This window comes from Aegilops tauschii, chromosome 6, assembly GCF_002575655.3.
Source record: "Aegilops tauschii subsp. strangulata cultivar AL8/78 chromosome 6, Aet v6.0, whole genome shotgun sequence".
NCBI classification, from domain to species: Eukaryota; Viridiplantae; Streptophyta; class Magnoliopsida; order Poales; family Poaceae; genus Aegilops; species Aegilops tauschii.
The window spans coordinates 75,568,762-75,590,334 of NC_053040.3; the positions used below are offsets into that span (position 1 = coordinate 75,568,762).

Sequence of the window (21,573 nt, forward strand, 5' to 3'; positions counted from 1 at the left end):
GGAATATGGGCCCACCATCGCTTCTCCATAGCCCGTAGGTTCAGTATTGTCCAACAACATGATATCTCAGACAGGATCACGTACCACTCTGAAGTAGCACGCATCCTCGTCGTCCTACGAGGTTTGGTGGTGACTTGATCCGAAGTTTCATGATCACTATCATAAACTTCCACTTCAATTGGTATAGGTGCCACAGGAACAACTTCCTGTGCCCTGCTACACACCAGTTGAAGTGACGGTTCAATAACCTTATCAAGTCTCCACCATCCTCCCACTCAATTCTTTCGAGAGAAACTTTTCCTCGAGAAAGGACCCGTTTCTAGAAGCAATTACTTTTGCTTCCAGATCTGAAATAGGAGGTATACCCAACTGTTTTGGGTTTTCTATGAAGATGCATTTATCCGCTTTGGGTTCGAGCTTATCAGCCTGAAACTTTTTCACATAAGCATCACAGCCCCAAACTTTTAAGAAACGACAACTCAGGTTTCTCTAAACGGTGTCGTCTCAACGGAATTGCGTGGTGCCCTATTTAAAGTGAATGCGGTTGTCCCTAATGCCTAACCCATAAACGATAGTGGTAATTCGATAAGAGACATCATGGCATGCACCATATCCAATAGGGTGCAGTTATGATGTTCGGACACACCATCACACTATGGTGTTCCAGGCGGTATTAATTGTGAAACACTTTCCACAATGTCTTAATTGTGTGCAAAACTCGTAACTCAGATACTCATCTCTATGATCATATCACAGAAATTTTATCCTCTTGTCACGACGATCTTCAACTTCACTCTGAAATTACTTGAACCTTTCAATAATTCAGACTTGTGTTTCATCAAGTAAATACACTCAGCATCTACTCAAACCATCTGTGAAGTAAGAACATAACGATATCCACTGCATGCCTCAGCACTCATTGGACTGCATACATCAAAATGTATTACTTCCAATAAGTTGCTCTCTTGTTCCATCTTACTGAAAACGAGGTCTTTCAGTCATCTTGCCCATGTGGTATGATTTACATGTCTCAAGTGATTCAAAATCAAGTGAGTCCAAACAATCCATCTGCATGGAGTTTCTTCATGCATATATACCAATAGACATGGTTCGCATGTCTCAATCTTTTCAAAAACGACTGAGTCCAAAGATCCATCTACATGGAGCTTCTTCATGCGTTCTATACTAATATGACTCAAATGGCAGTGCCACAAGTATGTGGAACTATCATTACTATCTTATATCTTTTGGCATGAACATATGTATCACTACGATCGAGATTCATTTTAGGTGCAAGACCATTGAAGGTATTATTCAAATAAACATAGTAACCATTATTCTCCTTAAATGAATAACCGTATTGCGATAAACATAATCCAATCATGCTCAACGCAAACACCAAATCTCGATGGTAGAGGGAGCATGCGATGCTTGATCACATCAACCTTGGAAACACTTCCAACACATATCGTCATCTCACGTTTAGCTAGTCTCCGTTTATTCCGCAGCTTTTATTTCGAGTTACTAACACTTAGCAACCGAACCGGTATCTAATACCCTGGTGCTGCTAGGAGTACTAGTAAAGTACACATGTATATCCAATATACTTCTGTCGACCTTGCCTGCCTTCTCATCTACCGAGTATCTAGGGTAGTACTGCTTCAGTGACCGTTCCCCTCATTACAGAAGCACTTAGTCTCGGGTTTGGGTTCAACCTTGGGATTCTTCACTAGAGCAGCAAACGATTTGTTGTTTCATGAAGTGTCCCTTTTGCCCTTGCCCTTCTAGAAACTAGTGGTTTTACTAACCATCAACAATTGATGCTCCTTCTTGATTTCTACTTTCGCGGTGTCAAACATCGTGAGTTGCTCAAGGATTATCATCTATCCTTGATATTTATAGTTCATCACGAAGCTCTAATAGCTTGGTGGCAGTGATTATGGAGAACCATCACTATCTCATCTGGAAGATTAACTCCCACTCGATTCAAGCGATTGTAGTACTCAGACAATCTGAGCACATGCTCAACGATTGAGCTTTTCTCCCTTAGTTTGCAGGCTTAAGAAACTTGTCCGAGGTCTCATACCTCTTGACGTGGGCACTAGTCTGAAATCCCAATTTCAGTCTTCGGAACATCTCACATTATCTGCGACGTTTCAAAAAACCGTCTTTGGTGCCACAATTCTAAACCGTTAGCATTACGCACTGAACTATCACGTAGTTATCAAAACGTGTATGTCAGATGTTCCGCAACATCTACAGACGACGCTGAGGTTCAGCACACCGAGCGGTGCATTAAGGACATAAGCCTTCTGTGCAGCAATGAGGACAATCCTCAGTTTACGGACCCAGTCCGCATAATTGCTACTACCAACTTTCAACTAAATTTTCTCTAGGAACATATCTTAAATAGTAGAACTAAAGCGTATGACATAATTTGCAAAGACCTTTTGACTATGTTCATGATAATGAAGTTCATCTGATTATTGAATGAACTCCCACTCAGATAGACATCCCTCTAGTCATCTAAGTGACACATGATCCGAGTCAAACTAGGCCGTGTCCGATCATCACGTGAGACGGACTAGTCATCATCGGTGAACATCTCCATGTTGATCGTATCTGCTATACGACTCATGTTCGACCTTTCGGTCTCTTGTGTTCCGAGGCCATGTCTGTACATGCTAGGCTCGTCAAGTCAACCTAAGTGTTTTGCATGTGTTCCGAGGCCATGTCTGTACATGCTAGGCTCGTCAACACCCGTTGTATTCGAACGTTAGAATCTATCACACCCGATCATCACGTGGTGCTTCGAAACAACGAACCTTCGCAACGGTGCACAGTTAGGGGGAACACCTCTCTTGAAATTTTAGTGAGGGATCATCTTATTTATGCTACCGTCGTTCTAAGCAAATAAGATGCATAACATGATAAACATCACATGCAATCAAATAGTGACATGATATGGCCAATATCATTTTGCTCCTTTGATCTCCATCTTCGGGGCACCATGATCATCTTTGTCACCGGCATGACACCATGATCTCCATCATTGTGTCTTCATGAAGTTGTCACGCCAACGATTACTTCTAATTCTATGGCTAACGCGCTTAGCAATAAAGTAAAGTAATTTACATGGCGTTATTCAATGACACGCAGGTCATACAAAAATTAAAGACAACTCCTATGGCTCCTGCCGGTTGTCATACTCATCGACATGCAAGTCGTGATTCCTATTACAAGAATATGATCAATCTCATACATCACATATATCATTCATCACATCTTCTGGCCATATCACATCACAAGGCACATGCTGCAAAAACAAGTTAGACGTCCTCTAATTGTTGTTGCAAGTTTTTACGTGGCTTGTATAGGTTTCTAGCAAAAACGTTTCTTACCTACGTAAGACCACAACGTGATATGCCAATTTCTATTTACCCTTCATAAGGAACCTTTTCATCGAATCCGTTCCGACTAAAGTGGGAGAGACAGACACCCGCTAGCCACCTTATGCATCTAGTGCATGTCAGTCGGTGGAACCTGTCTCACGTAAGCGTACGTGTAAGGTCGGTCCAGGCCGCTACATCCCACAATGCCGCCGAAACAAGATAAGACTAGTAGCGGCAAGAAGAATTGGCAACATCTACGCCCACAACTTCTTTGTGTTCTACTCGTGCATAGAAACTACGCATAGACCTAGCTCATGATGCCACTGTTGGGGAACGTAGCAGAAATTCAAAATTTTCTACGCATCACCAAGATCAATCTATGGAGTAATCTAGCAACGAGGGGAAGGGGAGTGAATCTACATACCCTTGTAGATCGTGATGCGGAAGTGTTGCAAGAACGCGGATGAAGGAGTCGTACTCGTAGCGATTCAGATCACGGTTGATTCCGATCTAAGCACCGAAGAACGGTGCCTCCGCGTTCAACACACGTGCAGCCCGGTGACTTCTCCCACGCCTTGATCCAGCAAGGAGAGAGGGAGAGGTTGGGGAAGACTCCGTCCAGCAGCAGCACGATGGCGTGGTGGTGATGGAGGAGCGTGGCAATCCCGCAGGGCTTCACCAAGCACCGCGGGAGAGGAGGAGGAGGGAGAGGGGTATGGCTGCGCCGAAAGAGAGACGTTCTCGTGTCTTGGGCAGCCCCAAACCTCAACTATATATAGGGGGGAAGGGGCTGCGCCCCCTCTAGGGTTTCCACCCCCAAGGGCTGGCGGCCAGCCCTAGATCCCATCTAGGGGGGGCGGCCAAGGGGAGGAGGGGGGGCGCCACTAGGGTGGGCCTTAAGGCCCATCTGGACCTAGGGTTTGCCCCCTCCCACTCTCCCATGCGCCTTGGGCCTTGGTGGGGGCGCACCAGCCCACCTGGGGCTGGTCCCCTCCCACACTTGGCCCACGCAGCCTTCTGGGGCTGGTGGCCCCACTTGGTGGACCCCCGGGACCCTCCCGGTGGTCCCGGTACATTACCGATATCACCCGAAACTTTTCCGGTGACCAAAACAGGACTTCCCATATATAAATCTTTACCTCCGGACCATTCCGGAACTCCTCGTGACGTCCGGGATCTCATCCGGGACTCCGAACAACATTCAGTAACCACGTACATGCTTTCCCTATAACCCTAGCGTCATCGAACCTTAAGCGTGTAGACCCTACGGGTTCGGGAACCATGCAGACATGACCGAGACGTTCTCCGGTCAATAACCAACAGCGGGATCTGGATACCCATGTTGGCTCCCACATGTTCCACGATGATCTCATCGGATGAACCACGATGTCGGGGATTTAATCAATCCCGTATGCAATTCCCTTTGTCTATCGATATGTTACTTGCCCGAGATTCGATCGTCGGTATCCCGATACCTTGTTCAATCTCGTTACCGGCAAGTCTCTTTACTCGTTCTATAACTCACATCATCCCGTGATCAACTCCTTGGTCACACTGTGCACATTATGATGATGTCCTACCGAGTGGGCCCAGAGATACCTCTCCGTTTACACGGAGTGACAAATCCCAGTCTCGATTCATGCCAACCCAACAGACACTTTTGGAGATACCTGTAGTGCACCTTTATAGTCACCCAGTTACGTTGTGACGTTTGGTACACCCAAAGCATTCCTATTGTATCCGGGAGTTGGACAATCTCATGGTCTAAGGAACTGATACTTGACATTAGAAAAGCTCTGAGCAAACGAACTACACGATCTTGTGCTAGGCTTAGGATTGGGTCTTGTCCATCACATCATTCTCCTAATGATGTGATCCCGTTATCAACGACATCCAATGTCCATGGTCAGGAAACCGTAACCATCTATTGATCAACGAGCTAGTCTCCTAAAGGCTTACTAGGGACAAGGTGTTGTCTATGTATCCACACATGCATCTGAGTTTCCTATCAATACAATTCTAGCATGGATAATAAACGATTATCATGAACAAGGAAATATAATAATAACCTATTTATTATTGCCTCTAGGGCATATTTCCAACAGTAGATAGTAGTTCATTGAGCATCCTAGCTTGACTCCAATAAGCACATGGTGACACCACCTTCCTTGTGAGTGAGCCGAGCATCCAATGCATCTCCAATTGTTCCTAGACCAACAACACAAACAAAATGGTACCCAAACTCACTGGGACCAAAGAGTTAGAGAACCAACAATGCGTAGGACAAACTCCACATAAATATGTGCATATAGATATGAAAATGAATTTCATGCACATCTCATCCAATTTCAGACTTGGTGGAGTTTCCCCTATATATTGGGTCAAAGAAAGAAAGCATGCCAAAGAAACTACATGAAGTTAATATGCATGTTCAAGACTTTCAAGAACAGATACCAATTGACAAAGAAATGCCAAGTGAAGAGAAGATACCAAATGAATAAATCATCACTTGGAGGATATCCATAACAGATACATCGAGGAATGAGATATTCATTGATACACACTAAATAAAAGATATCAAACTCCCAAAAGAGAGGATGGTTCCAAACAAACCAAGCTCTCTACAAAGTTTCATGATGGCATAAAGTACCAAAAAAACGGCTTGCCTACCACCAACACACACTTGATAAGGATCACAAGATGAGTGTTTTATAGAAAATAGGATAGCTCCCCCAAGACTAGTGCATTATAGAGAATTTGCATTTGAATAAAAAATGCACAAGGTGGGATCACCACTTTCACTATATCTAGAAAACACTAAACAAGATCAAGAAATTAACAAGATCCACAAGTGGTATGGAAGACAAAGGGAGTTGATACATTCCTTGGCAAGATATAAGGCAATAAGAAGCAAATGCCAACGTGAAGATGATCAATAATTTCTACACACATAAGTGAGTACCAATTGTCAAAAGACAAGAAGTATTTGGAAATAATTCCCGTTGGTAGATAGCAAGGATATCCAACATCATCTTCACACCAGACACAAGCAAATTGCAACTTGTAGAGCTAACATGCCACCTAGGGACAAGATAATTTACAATATCAATTCTAGGTGGCAATATCTCAAATGAACACATTTTCTAGGCTTGTAATATGCACATAGCATATTACTCCCCCATAATGTGATACCAAAAAAACTTAACAAGAGGCAATAAGGGAATCCAACAAGAGATAATTGATGGACTATTTAGAATTTGAATTTCTCATGAGAAGACATACCACATAGCGACTAGATAATCTTGTAATATCAATACTAAATGGTATTACTCATGTACACACATTTATAGGATTGTGAGGTGCACAAAGCACATCACGCCCCCACAATGGGATATTCCATTAATCTCTCACAAGAGCCAACTAAGATACAAACAATATGCACAAAGGCTCAACGAACAACACACATGTACATGAAGTGCAAACCAACATACACATACTTGATTACTCAAGATAAGCAATTTGGAGACACAACATATACAAACACATGCAAGGAACAAAACCAAAACATGCAAAGGGGCAAGTAACTTTCACTGTAAGCAATTTAAGTACAAGTTACCGGAAGGAGGCACATTGGATATAGTATATAAACTTGATAACCCAACTGACTTGGCTTGAGACAATACGAATGATGAAGACCCCTTAATTCTTCATAATGTAGCCAAGTCTCCAATGCCCTCCGACAACACCTATTGATCAAGTTTGAGATTGTTGGTCCCCAACCAAGTTGGGTCCTAAGAGGTTAGTCACAATAGGCTTGGCTAGCCAAATGGTTCTTTTCTTGACACCACCTTGAGTACCAACAACTTTGGCAAACACATTGCCAACCTTATCCTTCCCAAGAGAATAGATATCATCAATAATAATTGGGTTGGATAAGTTACCACTAGTGCATGAAGAAGTGAGGTCACCTTTCTCACGACATAGGTAGCAACCTCTACTCTTCACTTTCTTCTCACTTGATTTCTCAATTTGAGAAGCATTAGCTTGAGTTTTGTTGGGAAGAGGCCTTTCTTCAACTTGAGGTTGAGCATGAGAGTGAACTTGTGGCCGCTTCCCTTGTTGCTTGTCACTAATGGGCTTCTTCATCAATGGGCAAGATCTAACATGATGCCCTTCTACTTTGCACTTGAAGCAAATAATCTTGGCCGAATTCTTGAGTTGTTCTTGGCCCTTCTTCTTGTTTCTCTTGGACTTCTTCTTATTGGAGTTTAATCCAAGTCCACCTTTGTCATTGGGTGATTTTTGCACACTCAAGATATTGTTGAGTGTGGACTTCCCTTCATGACACTTTTCCAAGTCTTTCTTCAAAGAAGTGACTTGGTTATTGAGCTCTTTGATTTCCTCTACATGGTTAGTATCAACACAAGTGCTAGAGGAAGTATAAGCTTCATCGTTAGAGCAACAAGGCAAGGAAAGCAATTCATCACAAGATGTGCCAATGTTATGCATAGATGAATTACGAGGAATAGCACATGGCAAGATAGCATTTTGACTTGAATTAGTGCTAGTATCCACATGAGACTCACTAGATGTTACCTTGATAATCATAGCCTCATGAGCTATATTTAGCACATTATGGGATACTAGAAGATCATCATGAGAGCCTGAGAGCTTTTCATGGCTTTCTTCCAATTTCCCATAATTGCTAGATATCAACTCAAGTTGAGCCCGTAGCTCAACATTCTCCTTCAAAATGGATGCTTCACAAGTAATAGAGTTAGTAGCACAAGCATCATCATTAACAACAATAGGAGAGGACAACTTGGCAAGCTCTTTTAAATAAGAAGCTTCAAGTTGAGCATGAGACTCGGTGAGTTTGATGAGCTCACCCTTGATGACCCTTGTGCCATTTTCGAGGTGCTCAAAATCCTCAAGGAGTCTAGCATGAGTAACTTCAAGCTTAGCATTTTTAGTTTCAGAAATATTGGCCACCTCAAGAGCTCTATCATGAGATTCCCTCACTCTAGATAATTCTAGAGCAAAAGTCTCCTCAAGAGATTCCTTGGTGGTTTGTTCAAGTTCAAGAGCTTGGGAGAGGTCTGTTGGGGAACGTAGTAATTTCAAAAAAATTCCTACGCACACGCAAGATCATGGTGATGCATAGCAACAAGAGGGGAGAGTGTTGTCCACGTACCCTCGTAGACCGAAAGCGGAAGCGTTAACACAACGCGGTTGATGTAGTCGTACGTCTTCACGATCCGACCGATCAAGTACCGAACGCACGGCACCTCCGAGTTCAGCACACGTTCAGCTCGATGACGTCCCTCGAACTCCGATCCAGCCGAGTGTTGAGGGAGAGTTTCGTCAGCACGACGGCGTGGTGACGATGATGATGTTCTAACGACGCAGGGCTTCGCCTAAGCATCGCTATGATATTATCGAGGTGTAATATGGTGGAGGGGGGCACCGCACACGGCTAAGAGATCAATAGATCAATTGTTGTGTCTATGGGGTGTCCCCCTGCCTCCGTATATAAAGGAGCAAAGGGGGAGAGGTGCGGCCAGCCTTGGGGCGCGCCAGGAGGAGTCCTACTCCCACCGGGAGTAGGACTCCCCCCCTTTTCCTAGTTGGATTAGGACTTGGGAGGGGGGAAGAGGAGAGGGAGAAGAAGGAAGGGGGGGCGCCGCCCCCTTCTCCTTGTCCTATTCGGACTAGGGGGAGGGACGCGCGGCCCAGCCCTAGCCGCCTCTCCTCTCTTCCACCTAGGCCCACTAAGGCCCATTATGTTGCCGGGGGGTTCCGGTAACCTCCCGGTACTCCGGTAAAATCCCGATTTCACCCGGAACACTTCCGATATCCAAATATAGGCTTCCAATATATCAATCTTTATGTCTCGACCATTTCGAGACTCCTCGTCATGTCGGTGATCACATCTGGGACTCCGACTACCTTCGGTACATCAAAACACATAAACTCATAATATAACCGTCATCGAACTTTAAGCGTGCGGACCCTACGGGTTCGAGAACAATGTAGACATGACCGAGACACGTCTCCGGTCAATAACCAATAGAGGAACCTGGATGCTCATATTGGCTCCCACATATTCTACGAATATCTTTATCGGTCAAACCGCATAACAACATACGTTGTTCCCTTTGTCATCGGTATGTTACTTGCCCGAGATTCGATCGTCGGTATCTTAATACCTAGTTCAATCTCGTTACCGGCAAGTCTCTTTACTCGTTCCGTAATACATCATCTCGCAACAAACTCATTAGTTGCAATGCTTGCAAGGCTTAATTGATGTGCATTACCGAGAGGGCCCTGAGATACCTCTCCGACAATCCGAGTCACAAATCCTAATCTCGAAATACGCCAACCCAACAAGTACCTTCGGAGACACCTGTAGAGCACCTTTATAATCACCCAGTTACGTTGTGACGTTTGGTAGCACACAAAGTGTTCCTCCGGTAAACGGGAGTTGCATAATCTCATAGTTATAGGAACATGTATAAGTCATGAAGAAAGCAATAGCAACATACTAAACGATCGAGTGCTAAGCTAACGGAATGGGTCAAGTCAAGCACATCATTCTCCTAATGATGTGATCCCGTTAATCAAATGACAACTCATGTCTATGGCTAGGAAACATAACCATCTTTGATCAATGAGCTAGTCAAGTAGAGGCATACTAGTGACACTCTGTTTGTCTATGTATTCACACATGTATTATGTTTCCTATTAATACAATTCTAGCATGAATAATAAACATTTATCATGATATAAGGAAATAAATAATAACTTTATTATTGCTTCTAGGGCATATTTCCTTCAGTCTCCCACTTGCACTAGAGTCAATAATCTACTTCACATCGCCATGTGATTTAACATCAATAGTTCACATCACCATGTGATTAACACCCATAGTTCACATCGTCATGTGAGCAACACCCAAAGGGTTTACTAGGGTCAGTAATCTAGTTCACATCGCTGTGTGATTAACACCCAAAGAGTACTAAGGTGTGATCATGTTTTGCTTGTGAGATAATTTTAGTCAACGGGTCTGTCACATTCAGATCCGTAAGTATTTTGCAAATTTCTATGTCTACAATGCTCTGCACGGCGCTACTCTAGCTAATTGCTCCCACTTTCAATATGTATCTAGACCGAGACTTAGAGTCATCTAGATTAGTGTCAAAACTTGCATCGACGTAACCCTTTACGACAAACCTTTTGTCACTTCCATAATCGAGAAACATATCCTTATTCCACTAAGGATAATTTTGACCGCTATCCAGTGATCTACTCCTAGATCACTATTGTACTCCCTTGCCAAACTCACTGGTAGGGTATACAATAGATCTGGTACACAGCATGGCATACTTTGTAGAACCTATGGCATAGGGAATGACTTTCATTCTCTTTCTATCTTCTGCCGTGGTCGAGCTTTGAGTCTTACTCAATTTCACACCTTGTAACACAGGCAAGAACTCTTTCTTTGACTGTTCCATTTTGAACTACTTCAAAATCCTGTTAAGGTATGTACTCATTGAAAAAACTTATCAAGCGTCTTGATCTATCTTTATAGATCTTGATGCTCAATATGTAAGCAGATTCACCGAGGTCTTTCTTTGAAAAACTCCTTTCAAACACTCCTTTATGCTTTGCAGAATAATTCTACATTATTTCCGATCAACAATATGTCATTCACATATACTTATCAGAAATGATGTAGTGCTCACACTCACTTTCTTGTAAATACAGGCTTCACCGCAAGTATGTATAAAACTATATCCTTTGATCAACTTATCAAAGCGTATATTCCAACTCCGAGATGCTTGCACCAATCCATAGATGGATCGCTGGAGCTAGCATATTTTGTTAGCACCTTTAGGATTGACAAAACCTTCTTGGTTGTATCATATACGACTCTTCTTTAATAAATCCATTAAGGAATGCAGTTTTGTTATCCATTTGCTAGATTTCATAAAATGCGGCAATTGCTAACATGATTCGGACAGACTTAAGCATAGATACTAGTGAGAAACTCTCATCGTAGTCAACATCTTGAACTCGTCGAAAATCTTTTGCGACAATTCTAGCTTTGTAGATAGTAACACTACTATCAGCGTCCGTCTTCCTCTTGAAGATCCATTTATTTTCTATGGCTTGCCGATCATCGGGCAAGTCAACCAAAGTCCATACTTTGTTCTCATACATGGATCTCCTCTCAGATTTCATGGCCTCAAGCCATTTCGCGGAATCTGGGCTCATCATCGCTTCCTCATAGTTCGTAGGTTCGTCATGGTCAAGTAACATGACCTCCAGAACAGGATTACCGTACCACTCTAGTGCGGATCTCACTCTGGTTTACTTACGAGGTTCGGTAGTAACTTGATCTGAAGTTACATGATCATCATCATTAGCTTCCTCACTAATTGGTATAGTAGTCACAGGAACAGATTTCTGTGATGAACTACTTTCCAATAAGGGAGCAGGTACAGTTACCTCATCAAATTCTACTTTCCTGCCACTCACTTATTTCGAGAGAAACTCCTTCTCTAGAAAGGATCCATTCTTAGCAACGAATGTCTTGCCTTCGGATCTGTGATAGAAGGTGTACCCAACTGTCTCCTTTGGGTATCCTATGAAGACATATTTCTCCGGTTTGGGTTTGAGCTTATCAGGATGAAACTTTTCCACATAAGCATCGCAACCCCAAACTTTAAGAAATGACAACTTTGGTTTCTTGCCAAACCACAGTTCATATGGTGTCGTCTCAACGGATTTAGATGGTGCCGTTTTAATGTGAATGCAGCTGTCTCTAATGCATAACCCCAAAACGATAGTGGTAAATCGGTAAGAAACATCATAGGTTGCACTATATCCAATAAAGTACGATTATGATGTTCGTAAACACCATTATGCTGTGGTGTTCCAGGTGGCACGAATTTGTGAAACTATTCCACATTGTTTTAATTAAAGACCAAACTCGTAACTCAAATATTTGTCTCCGCGATCAGATCATAGAAACCTTATTTTCTTGTCACGATGATTTTCCACTTCACTCTGAAATTCTTTGAACTTTTCAAATGTTTCAGACTTATGTTTCATCAAGTAGATATACCCATATCTGCTCAAATCATCTGTGAAGGTCAGAAAATAACGATACCCGCCGCGAGCCTCAACACTCATCGGATCGCATACATCAGTATGTATTATTTCCAATAAGTCAGTTGCTCGCTCCATTGTTTTGGAGAACGGAGTCTTAGTCATCTTGCCCATAAGGCATGGTTCGCAAGCATCAAGTGATTCATAATCAAGTGATTCCAAAAGCCCATCAGCATGGAGTTTCTTCATGCGCTTTACACCAATATGACCTAAACTGCAGTGCCACAAAATAAGTTGCACTATCATTATTAACTTTGCATCTTTTGGCTTCAATATTATGAATATGTGTATCACTACGATCGAGATCCAACGAACCATTTTCATTGGGTGTGTAACCATATAAGGTTTTATTCATGTAAACACAACAACAATTATTCTCTAACTTAAATGAATAACCGTATTGCAATAAACATGATCAAATCATATCCATGCTCAACGCAAACACCAAATAACACTTATTTAGGTTCAACACTAATCCCGAAAGTATAGGGAGTGTGCGATGATGATCATATCAATCTTGGAACCACTTCCATACACATCGTCACTTCATCCTTAACTAGTTTCTGTTCATTATGCAACTCTCGTTTTGAATTACTACTCTTTAGCAACTGAACCAGTATCAAATACCGAGGGGTTGCTACGAACACTAGTAAAATACACATCGATAATCTGTATATCAAATATACCTTTGTTCACTTTGCCATCCTTCTTATCCACCAAATACTTGGGGTAGTTCCGCTTCCAGTGACCAGTCCCTTTGTAGTAGAAGCACTTAGTCTCAGGCTTAGGACCAGACTTGGGCTTCTTCACTTGAGCAGCAACTTTCTTGTCGTTCTTCTTGAAGTTCCCCTTCTTCCCTTTGCCCTTTTCTTGAAACTAGTGGTCTCGTCAACCATTAACACTTGATGCTTTTTCTTGATTTCTACCTTCGTCGATTTCAGCATCGTGAAGAGCTCGGGAATTACTTTCGTCATCCCTTACATACTATAGTTCATCACGAAGTTCTACTAACTTGGTGATGGTGACTAGAGAATTCTGTCAATCACTATTTTATCTGGAAGATTAACTCCCACTTGATTAAAGCGATTGTAGTACCCAGACAATCTGAGCACATGCTCACTGCTTGAGCTATTCTCCTCCATCTTTTAGCTATAGAACTTGTTGGAGACTTCATATCTCTCAACTCGGGTATTTGCTTGAAATATTAACTTCAAGTCCTGGAACATCTCATATGGTCCATGACGTTCAAAACGTCTTTGAAGTCCCGATTCTAAGCCGTTAAGCATGGTGCACTAAACTATCAAGTAGTCATTATATTGAGCTAGCCAAACGTTCATAACGTCTGCATCTGCTCCTGCAATAGGTCTGTCACCTAGCGGTGCATCAAGGACATAATTCTTCTGTGCAGCAATGAGGATAATCCTCAGATCACGGATCCAATCCGCATCATTGCTACTAACATCTTTCAACATAATTTTTCTCTAGGAACATATCAAAATAAACATAGGGAAGCAACAACGCGAGCTATTGATCTACAACATTATTTGCAAAATACTATCAGGACTAAGTTCATGATAAATTTAAGTTCAATTAATCATATTACTTAAGAACTCCCACTTAGATAGACATCCCTCTAATCCTCTAAGTGATCACGTGATCCAAATCAACTAAACCATGTCCGATCATCACGTGAGATGGAGTAGTTTCAATGGTGAACATCACTATGTTGATCATATCTACTATATGATTCACGCTCGACCTTTCGGTCTCCGTGTTCCGAGGCCATATCTGTTATATGCTAGGCTCGTCAAGTTTAACCTGAGTATTCCGTGTGTGCAACTGTTTTGCACCCGTTGTATTTGAACGTAGAGCCTATCACACCCGATCATCACGTGGTGTCTCAGCACGAAGAACTTTCGCAACGGTGCATACTCAGGGAGAACACTTATACTTTGATAATTTAGTGAGGGATCATCTTATAATGCTACCGTCAATCAAAGCAAGATAAGATGCATAAAAAGGTAAACATCACATGCAATCAATATAAGTGATATGATATGGCCATCATCATCTTGTGCTTGTGATCTCCATCTCCGAAGCACTGTCATGATCACCATCGTCACCGGCGTGACACCTTGATCTCCATCATAGCATCGTTGTCATCTCGCCAATCTTATGCTTCTACGACTATCGCTACCGCTTAGTGATAAAGGAAAACATTACAGGGCGATTGCATTGCATACAATAAAGCGACAGCCATATGGCTCCTGCCAGTTGCCGATAACTCGGTTACAAAACATGATCATCTCATACAATAAAATTTAGCATCATGTCTTGACCATATCACATCACAACATGCCCTGCAAAAAAAAGTTAGAGGTCCTCTACTTTGTTGTTGCAAGTTTTACGTGGCTGCTACGGGCTTAGCAAGAACCGTTCTTACCTACGCATCAAAACCACAACGATAGTTTGTCGAGTTGGTGCTGTTTTAACCTTCGCAAGGACCGGGCGTAGCCACACTCGGTTCAACTAAAGTGAGAGAGACAGACACCCGCCGGTCACCTTTAAGCAACGAGTGCTCGTAATGGTGAAACCAGTCTCGCGTAAGCGTACGCGTAATGTCGGTCCAGGCCGCTTCATCTCACAATACCGGTGAACCAAAGTATGACATGCTGGTAAGCAGTATGACTTATATCGCCCACAACTCACTTGTGTTCTACTCGTGCATATGACATCTACGCATAAAACCAGGCTCGGATGCCACTGTTGGGGAACGTAGTAATTTCAAAAAAATTCCTACGCACACGCAAGATCATGGTGATGCATAGCAACAAGAGGGGAGAGTGTTGTCCACGTACCCTCGTAGACCGAAAGCGGAAGCGTTAACACAACGCGGTTGATGTAGTCGTACGTCTTCACGATCCGACCGATCAAGTACCAAACGCACGGCACCTCCGAGTTCAGCAGACGTTCAGCTCGATGACGTCCCTCGAACTCCGATCCAGCCAAGTGTTGAGGGAGAGTTTCGTCAGCATGACGGCGTGGTGACGATGATGATGTTCTACCGACGCAGGGCTTCGCCTAAGCATCGCTACAATATTATCGAGGTGTAATATGGTGGAGGGGGGCACCGCACACGGCTAAGAGATCAATAGATCAATTGTTGTGTCTATGGGGTGCCCCTGCCCCCGTATATAAAGGAGCAAAGGGGGAGAGGTGCGGCCAGCCTTGGGGCGCGCCAGGAGGAGTCCTACTCCCACCGGGAGTAGGACTCCCCCCCTTTTCCTAGTTGGATTAGGACTTGGGTGGGGGGAAAGAGGAGAGGGAGAAGAAGGAAGGGGGGCGCCGCCCCCTTCTCCTTGTCCTATGCGGACTAGGGGGGAGGGGCGCGCAGCCCAGCCCTAGCCGCCTCTCCTCTCTTCCACCTAGGCCCACTAAGGCCCATTATGTTGCCGGGGGGTTCCGGTAACCTCACGGTACTCCGGTAAAATCCCGATTTCACCCGGAACACTTCCGATATCCAAATATAGGCTTCCAATATATCAATCTTTATGTCTCGACCATTTCGAGACTCCTCGTCATGTCCATGATCACATCCGGGACTCCGAACTACCTTCGGTACATCAAAACACATAAACTCATAATATAACCGTCATCGAACTTTAAGCGTGCGGACCCTACGGGTTCGAGAACAATGTAGACATGACCGAGAAACGTCTCCGGTCAATAACCAATAGCGGAACCTAGATGCTCATATTGGCTCCCACATATTCTACGAAGATCTTTATCGGTCAAACCGCATAACAACATACGTTGTTCCCTTTGTCATCGGTATGTTACTTGCCTGAGATTCGATCGTCGGTATCCTAATACCTAGTTCAATCTCGTTACCGGCAAGTCTCTTTACTTGTTCTGTAATACATCATCTCGCAACAAACTCATTAGTTGCAATGCTTGCAAGGCTTAACTAATGTGCATTACCGAGAGGGCCCAGAGATACCTCTCCGACAATCGGAGTGACAAATCCTAGTCTCGAAATACGCCAACCCAACAAGTACCTTCGGAGACACCTGTAGAGCACCTTTATAATCACCCAGTTACGTTGTGACGTTTGGTAGCACACAAAGTGTTCCTCCGGTAAACGGGAGTTGCATAATCTCATAGTCATAGGAACATGTATAAGTCATGAAGAAAGCAATAGCAACATACTAAACGATCGAGTGCTAAGCTAAACGGAATGGGTCAAGTCAATCACATCATTCTCCTAATGATGTGACCCCGTTAATCAAATGACAACTCATGTCTATGGCTAGGAAACATAACCATCTTTGATCAATGAGCTAGTCAGTAGAGGCATACTAGTGACACTCTGTTTGTCTATGTATTCACACATGTATTATGTTTCCTATAAATACAATTCTAGCATGAATAATAAACATTTATCATGATATAAGGAAATAAATAATAACTTTATTATTGCTTCTAGGGCATATTTCCTTCAAGGTCCGCAATCTCATTTGCGTAATCACGCTCATGACCTTCCATTTTCTCAATGGTGACATCATGCTCCTCAAGATGAGATTCCAACTCATCAATATATTTCTTGCCCTCAATGGCAATATACTTGATTTCCATGAAGTTGGAACGAGAAATTTTATTCTGATGAAGAGCTTTAAATATCATTTCTCCCTTAATTTTTAAGGAAGCGACATTATCATTCTCTTCATCATTATCCTCATCATCATTAGCATTAACATCATCATCAAGAGACATATTGGGGTTCAAAGTAGGAGATACCTTTGAAGCCTTAGACATAAGGCAAAAAGAAATAGATGATGATGTAGGATCCCTTGAAGCACCATTTAAGACCACATCTTGTTCCATGGGGTGTTGGGTTTCCTCTACATTGTTAGGAGGAAATATATGCATTTTATCATGGCGACAAGACATAGTAAGCATATCATCATGAGATTTAGTCAAGCAATTTCTACATGATATGCAAGGACTATCAACACAAGCATGTGAAACATTTGGAGTGCTCGAAATGCGGAAGTCCAAAGATGAAGCATTGCAATAAGAAAGTGATGAAGGATTATCAACAATAAGCCCACTATCATCATTGTAATGAACACCACTACTCACCATGCCATTACCTTGTGGAAAATCACATGTAGGTGAAGTAGAAGAAGTTGAGAACACAACACGGCCGGAGGTGGAGGGAGAACAATCATCCCCACAAATCTTGGACACACCATATTTATCTTGAAGCTTTGTCCACAACTCATGAGCATCCTGGAACGACATGAGTTGAAATATAACTACATTGCTCAAAGCATAGAAAAGCACATTAGAAGCTTGAGCATTGAGATAAGAGTTTTTCTCATCCTCTAAAGATAATCTTTGGGGATCCTTTGGAGGAGAAAAACTCATATCTACAATTCGCTCTAAATTTGGGTCCATGACCCTAAAGAGATTAAGCATGCGAATTACCCAAACGTCAAAATTTGTGCCATCGAAACTAAGAGTGTCAGAGAATCCTAAACCCCTAGTAGACATCCTTACTCTCTAGGCGGTTAAGCCCTAAAAGGTGTGACGAGGCTCTGATACCAATTGAAAGATCGTGGATGTCGCCTAGAGGGGGGATGAATAGGCGATTTAAAATAATTACGGTTTATGCTTGAACAAATGCGGAACAAACCTAGCGGTTAATTTGTCAAGCACAAAACCTACAACAACTAGGCTCACCTATGTGCACCAACAACTAATACGAAGCAAGATAAACAACTATGTGATAGCAAGATATATGACAAGAAACAATATGGCTATCACAAAGTAAAGTGCATAAGTAAAGGGCTCGGGTAAGAGATAACCGAGGCACGCGGAGACGACGATGTATCCCGAAGTTCACACCCTTGCGGATGCTAATCTCCATTTGGAGCGATGTGGAGGCACAATGCTCCCCAAGAAGCCACTAGGGCCACCGTAATATCCTCACGCCCTCGCACAATGCAATATGCCGTGATTCCACTAAGGGACCCTTGAGGGCGGTCACCGAACCCGTACAAATGGCAACCCTTGGGGGCAGTCACCGAACCCGTACACTTTGGCAACCCTTGGGGGTGGTCACCGGTACCCGTCAAATTGCTCGGGGCGGTCTCCACAACCTAATTTGAGACCCCGACGCTTGCCCCAAGCTTTACACCACAATGATTGAGCTTCGAATACCACCAACCAGCTAGGACGCCCAAGCACCCAAGAGGAACAAGCTCAAGGGCACCAAGCACCCAAGACTAATAAGCTTCTCAACTTGTAACTTCCATGTATCACCGTGGAGAACTCAAACCGATGCACCAAATGCAATGGCAAGGGCACACGGGGTGCGCAAGTCCTTCTCTTCCAAATCCCACCAAAGCAACTAATGCTAGGGAGGAAAATGAGAGGAAGAACAAGAAGGAGAACACCAAGAACTCCAAGATCTAGATCCAAGGGGTTCCCCTCACATAGAGGAGAAAGTGATTGGTGGAAATGTGGATCTAGATCTCCTCTCTCTTTTCCCCCCAAAACTAGCAAGAATCCATGGAGGGATTGAGAGATAGCAAGCTCGAAGAAGGTCAATAATGGGGGAAGAACACGAGCTTAAAGGATAAGGTTCATTGGGGAAGAAGGCCCCCTTTTATAGGTGGGGAAAAATCCAACCGTTGTGCTCACAGCCTGCACAGAGCGGTACTACCGCTCGACCTCACGGTACTACCGCTAGGGGTAGCAGTACTACCTCAAAGGGTAGCGGTACTACTGCTTGCGACCGGTACTAAAAAAATAAATCCGTGCCTACCACCGCTGGACTTGTGACGAGTTTTTGGTCCGGAACGGAAGTAGCCACGGAAGTAGCCGCGGTAGTACCGCTCCCAAGAGCGGTAGTAAAAAATACATCCCCTCCAAGCGGTAGTACCGCTCCCACGAGCGGTAGTACCGCTGCAGCTTTTATAAGGACACCAAAACTGACACAACTTCTGCAAACGGACTCCGAATTCAATGAAACCAAGTTTGTTGGAAAGCTAGCGACAAGGGCTAACACAATCTTGATAGAAATAACAATAAGAAGCAAATTAGAAAAGGCCCATAAGAAAATGGTGAGAACCCTTCCTCGAATAAGACCGGTAAAACCTCCAACACCGAAAACGCAATAGAGGAAGCATGTGAACTCCGTTTTCGATGAACTTGTGCTTGTAAAGAAGATGACCATAAGCTCCAAATCTCACAAAGAGAACCAAACAAGAACCAAGAAAGATGATGCAAGGTTGCAATGGTTTGAGCTCTCTACGAATGATACGATCAAGCTACTCATCGAGAGCCCCCCTTGATAGTACGACAATCGATCCTATAACCCGGTCTCCCAACTACCGCCATGGGACTGGTAAAATAGAAGACCTATCAAGGGAAAACCTTTGCCTTGCACGAAGTCCACTTGAGCTATATGATGACGATCTTGACTCCCTCAAGTTGGACCACCTTTCTTGATTGTGTTGGCTCGATGAAAACTAGATGATTGCTCCCCCATAGTCCACTATGGGTGAGCCACTCTTCGGCACATCTTCACAAGTCCATTGTCACCACAATGGACAGCAAGCTTCAAGCACTTGATCTCTTCGTGATGCATCACTTGAACTTGCACACTGCAACCTAACCCTACAAAGAACTCTCACGAAGACCATGGGTTAGTACACAAAGCGTAATTGACAATGCTTACCATACCATGGGATCACTTGATCCCTCTCGGTACATCTTCTACGCTTTGTGTGTTGATCAACTTGATTCAATCTTTGACTTAGTCTTGATAAACCTCTCACAAGATCAATCTTTAGGTAATTCCTTGAATAGCACCTTGGTCGACACAAACTCTCCTTGAAACCAACACATGTACTCCAAGAAAAGCCTATGGACAAAACCTTAAAATATAACTCAAGGCAACCATTAGTCCATAGAGATTGTCATCAATTACCAAAACCAAACATGGGGGCACCGCATGTTCTTTGACCTGACCCTCGACGTTGGCGCCGCTTTCCGGGCGAGCCGCAACCTCCTCGACGATCCCATGCCATTTGTTGCATGCCGTTTGGATGATCGCCCAATGGTTTGCCATGGCCTTCGAGCCGCGCTGCATGTGGATGTCGGCAAAGTAGGCGTCGACCAACTTGTGCTCATCGAACTCTGACTTGATGCGCTCCCAGTATGTGTCGGCGCTCTGGTTCGTGCCGGTGATCGGGTCGAGGCAGATGGTCTTCCATGCTTCGGTGAGGCACTCGTCTTCTTTGGACGCCCACTTGACGCGCGGCTCCCCGGTCCTGGCCGCCCGCCTCTTCTTCTTCCCTTTCCTCACCGGAGCAGGCGCCGGCTCCTCCTCCTCCTCCTCCTCGTACTCGAGCTCATCGTCCATGTCACCGGCGAGGTCCATTGTATCGTCTTGTGAATGGAACCCGGGGGAGGCGGCGGTGGCGGCCGAGCCGCTCGTGATGATGTCATCCATGTCGGCTACCGTCGCATCGGGGTTGCCGAAATGCGACGATGAGGCTTGCGAGAAGTGCAAGGCGCCATGACGCAGAGGCAGCGTCGGTGAGGCAGCGTACACCGGCGGCGAGTAGGTGTACGGGGGGTACTGGACGCCGGCGAACGCGGGCGAGGGTGTGCGCTCGGCGGGGTGGCCTTGCGGAAAGGTGATGTTGGGGTTGAACCCGTCATGCGCGTCGCCGTCGGCGTAGCGGGGTGAGGGTGAGCATCCCCAGGGCTATGACAATGAGAAGCCGGTCGGCGACTCGACGCTCTGCTGGCTCCAGGCTTGCGGGCCGTGGCCGCCGGGTGGGTGCATCACCCCCGCGCGAGATGCCTTTGCCTGCTCCGCCGCCGCCGCCGCGTTGGCGTCCCGGGCCCTCTTGGCGTTGAGCCTATTCCGCCAGTCGGTGGCCACAGCCTCCCGGCGCTGAACCTCCGCCTTCCAGTCGGTGTTTGACAT

At 44.3% G+C, this 21,573-nt stretch overlaps 1 pseudogene; it reads right to left on the reverse strand.

Annotated features, from left to right (window-relative positions):
- LOC141025835 (uncharacterized) overlaps positions 1-21,573 on the reverse strand; it is a 50,058-nt pseudogene extending 28,485 nt beyond the window's left edge.